Source organism: Osmia lignaria, unplaced genomic scaffold (assembly GCF_051020975.1).
Source record: "Osmia lignaria lignaria isolate PbOS001 unplaced genomic scaffold, iyOsmLign1 scaffold0036, whole genome shotgun sequence".
In the NCBI taxonomy this organism is placed as follows: Eukaryota; Metazoa; Arthropoda; class Insecta; order Hymenoptera; family Megachilidae; genus Osmia; species Osmia lignaria.
Genome location: NW_027478177.1, coordinates 388,561 through 393,526, shown reverse-complemented (window position 1 = coordinate 393,526; position 4,966 = coordinate 388,561). Strand labels below are relative to the sequence as shown.

The window sequence follows — 4,966 nt, the reverse complement described above, 5'->3', positions numbered from 1 at the left end:
TAACACTTCACATCACAGATCACGAACGAGTACATAATGCACACATTTGCACAATGCCCGGAGAAGGTAAGAGTAAACACGCGTCACCGAAAACTATGTCACCTAAGACTGAAAACCGGGCCAAGTAAAAGAACGAGAGCGAGACCATAAATCATAAAACATATAGAGATAGAACCTAGTGTTCATAAAATTCCTTAGTTCACTCCATTATGGTTATCAACCGTCAAATTAACCATCAAACCATCAAATTAAGTAATTAAGTAATTATAAAGAATATATAAGTGCTCATAAGCGAAAATGCATAATCAAAACAGTTTGAACAAGTCAAAATGACCAAAACCAAAGATAATGTACCTACAAAAGATGACCATAAGCCGCAAGCTATGCCTAGTTGGTAATCAACCACAGTACCAAGGATATTACCAGCAACAAATATTCCGTTTACCAGACAGTGATACTCGGCCGCTCACTCCGTAACGGCTATCCACAGGCAAATTATCTGCCGCGCAGTAGTCACCTACCACGCGCCAATTACCAGTTACACAGTTACCGACTGCAGGACTGTCCATCGTGCTGCCGCGCAATTCTGGGAAACCGTACTTACCATCAGACTTACCATCAAAGATAAGTCTGGTATACAATACTATAATCGAAAAGATAATTATGCTAAATCAATGGGATCAGAGATAAACTTCAAACGGGCCAACATCAGGCATTAATTAATTAATATATAAAGAAATAAGTCAATATTATGGTTATAAATACATTACCTATATAAAACATCATATAAGTTTGTGATAAAATAAATAAGATAGAATATAATTGTAGTTAAAACGCATAAAGTAGCCTGACACGATGTAAGTCAATAAGATAATTAGAAAAAATAAAATCATAAAATCAGCCCGAATAAGTCCCGCAGATTGCAGGACGCACTGCGTTACTGCATAATCACGTCGCAAAGAAACAAATTATACAAAAGGCAATGAAGATAAAGGAAAACAACCGCCAAGGAATGAGAGGCCGAATAAATAAATAAAATAAGACCCTAAACCAAAGCAGAATCAATATGAAACGCATATAGTCAGGAAAAACCCATGGAACCATTCAAACAACACCCAGTCAAATAATATTAGTTAACAAAATAAATAAAACCAGAATAAAATCAAGGCAACAAGGCAACAAGCAACTGGCAGAAAGGAAATATGAATCAGAAAATAAATCAAAATAAATCAGATCTAATCAATGTATAACTATAATCAAACAACATCAAAATGAATAATGAATAATAAATGAATGAATGAATACTGAATGCGAGAAGAACAGCTGAAAATATTCACAAACTGAGGAACTACAGAAAATGAAAGTGTGTAACGCTTAACAGACATAGCCGACATAATGTAGTATAATGCAAAATAATGTAAAAGAAAATAAGATAAATACAACAAGTGAGTTATATTCTAATTAAATATGACCGTAAACATTATTGACTCCATTCCCACTACTTTATAAATTATAGATTATAAATTGTAAGTGATTATGTCCATGCAAATGCAAATAGAAGGTAAAAATTCATAACCGACTGATGTATAAAGATAGTAAATAATAAATATAATGACAAATAAAAACTAATCAAACATAAGGTGCATGGTTCAATTAGACACCACACCATTACATAGTAAAAGAATAAAATAAGAGAATAACAGATAAATAAATAAATAAGCAAAGAAGTAGAGTATTTGAAATGAAATTCAAATGGCGTGATTATAACAGAAGCCACGCGCTGTCAAGCATTTGAATGGACAAAATCATCTATCCTCTCAAGAAAATTAAACGTACTTAAATCCAAATAAATCTAAATAAATAAATAGTGGATAATAAGCGAATGAATGAATGAGTGAGTGAGCAATAGAGCTATTAAAGAAGTTAAGCAAGTTAAGGCAAATAAAGGCAGATAGAGAGAGTAAGGAAAATAAAGAAAGTGTAAAGTATAGTATATAGACGAACGTAACTGACACAAAATAAAATAGAATAAGATACATTGAAGAGCATTCCACCAACAAGCACATCCATACACTCATTCATACATCTCACATAAACGCAGCCATCCAATGAGGCTAAATCAAATAAATTTACAAAATCCATTACGTTGAATATGCAATGAGGCAGATTATATTATCCTAAACAGATATAATATTAAGAAGGTACGGTAAGATAAAGCGAATACACTCAGCACTCAACAAAGCAACCAAGTGTTTCAGATATAACTGTCAATTAACTTTATTCATTAATTAGCCGTAGAAAGATAATGATGCAAAATATTACACAGTACTAACTGAATTTATTGCAAATAATATGTAAATTGGGTATAAGTATAAGTATAAAAATATGTATAAGTATAATAATAATAATATGTAAATATAAATAAACAAATATATAAATAAATATAAATAAATATAATATATCAGAAAACGGAGCACAATAGCACATGTCACCACTCATTGCAATGGGTACACGCACAAATCACAAACACACACGCACCGATATTCAATATTCAATATTAATGGCCTAATCAAAACTCAGCAATTCAGCAATTTAACGATTCAATTAATATACGATCCTCCTCCATGTCTCAACCGAGTATATGGCACATGGAGATGGAGTAAACCAGTGCCGCCGATGATCATGTCAACCAAAGATAAGAAACCGCGTGAAGCTTAAGCCATAAACCATACACCATATAGATGCGTAACCTTCGAGAAATTTTGTAAAATTTACAGTTCGTCCCATTATGTCTGTTGACTATTAAATTAGTTACCAAATTAATTAATTGATTATTACACGGAATATACAAGCGTCCGTGACCAAATACATCAATAAAACACTTTCAATAAATTACAGTGACCGAAACCAAACAGGAACAGAATGTAACAGAAGGTAACGATAGCGGAAAACATTCCGGTATCTCACTAAATAAAGTACGCAACACTATCCGTTGATAATAATTACAAATTATCCCTAGTTGGTAACCATCCGCAGCACCGGCAGCCAAATATTATCGGCCACAAGCATTCTACTTATTTACCATATAATACTCGGCCGTTCATCCCGCGACGGTTATCCACCGACCAACTATCCGCCGCGCAGCAATTACCCACCGCGCGCCAGATATCTGCTACATCACAGTTACCGACTGTTAAACTATCCGTCGCGCAACCGCGCCATCCTAGGAAGCCATACTTACCATCAGACTTACCATAAAAGATAAGTCCGATATCCAATACTATTCACGGAAAGGCAATTATAAACGGACAAATAAGACCCCAGATGGATTAAAATCAAGAATAAATCAATTAATAAAACAATACCACGACTCACGGAAAAGGTAATTATAAAAGCAAACGGACAACAAATAAGACCCCAGACGGATTAAATCAAGAATAAATCAATTAATAAAACAATACCACGGCTAACATTTATTATTTATAAATATATAAATCATACGTTTGTAATAGTGTAGGATGAAATAAATATTAAGTATAAACAATGATGAAGATAGAATGAAATGAATGAAATGAAATCAACCCGAATAAGATCCGCAGATTGCAGGACGCATTATGTTACTGCCTATCGCGCCGCAGAAAACAAACTACGCAGAACAACGGAACAAAGAAACCGCCACAGAACGAAAGGCCGAATAAATAAACGAATGAAACATTCAACCTAAACAGAATCGAAATCAAATATAACCATCTGACAACGTCAAATAACGCATATAGTCAGGAAAGTCCCGCAGGACCAATCAAGCAACACCCAGTCAGTTAATAAAATAAATGAAACCGAAATAGAATCAAAGCAACCAGAAAAGAAACGAAACAAACAAGGTAATGATTATAATAACGCATAATAAATTTAAACAAGAGTAGCACAAGTTAATGACATGAATATTAATTCCTACAGAAACAGCACACCGTCATCAAAGAGCTATACTATTATCGAAGAGAAACGGCTTGAATAAATTGAATTAAAGAATACCAAAGAAGAATATCAAAATGTCAAAATGTCCAAGGAATGTCCAAGGATAGAGGTGACAAGAAATAAAATAAAATAAATAGTGGTAAACAGTGGTACGTGGCACAAATAAATTAAAATATAGAAAATATATATAGAATAATTGTATGCAAACAAACCATAATTATATTAATATTAATACCATTTACAGAACGTTGTGCCATCATGAGTCAAAATAAACTAAATCTTAACAGTTACCTTGATTCAATTTAATTCAGAATGAATGAACAATGACAGCATGAAAGAATGAACGACTGAACAATGAAATCAATTAAAGATATTAAAGAAGAATGAAGTAAAAAATAATAATAAGCATAAAGTATAAAGTGAAGGCCGTAACCAACCTAATGTAAATAATGTAATGTAATGCACTGTAATATAAGTAATGCAATATACTGTAAAACAGAATGTAATAATAAACTGAATACAAAATACAAAATACAAGAAATGAACTCAATAAATATAACCGTAAAGATTATTAACTACAATACTCTATTTCTCACTAGAGTAGATTATAAGTTAGATTGTAAACGGTAAATGGTAGATGATAAATGATCATGTCAATACAATTGCAAACAGAACTAAATAATGAATGACATATCAAAATAGAGTAGCTAAAGCAACAAATAAATGAATCAAATATAAAGTACGCAGTTCAATAAACACTATACCAGTGTATAAACTGAAATAAGAATAAAATGAAATAAAATAAAATAGAATAAATAAATAAGTACATAATAAATAAGAGTACTTGAATGATAAGGTTATAATAAAATTCACGCACAATCAAAGCATTTGGATGGACAAAACCACTTATTATCGTAGAGATAGCAAAACTTAATTAAAATAGAGTAAAATAAGGTAAAATAAATCATATCCATTAACTTTAATTAATCAG

General features: G+C 32.0%; 1 long non-coding RNA gene across 1 annotated transcript; it reads left to right on the top strand.

Moving 5' to 3' along the window:
• Nucleotides 1-3,254: 3,254 nt before the first annotated feature.
• On the top strand, nucleotides 3,255-4,520 carry LOC143306778 (uncharacterized). The gene is made up of 3 exons (XR_013064094.1): nucleotides 3,255-3,881; nucleotides 3,958-4,124; nucleotides 4,220-4,520. It is a non-coding gene; the product is annotated as an uncharacterized LOC143306778 (long non-coding RNA).
• The last annotated feature ends 446 nt before the right edge of the window (nucleotides 4,521-4,966 follow it).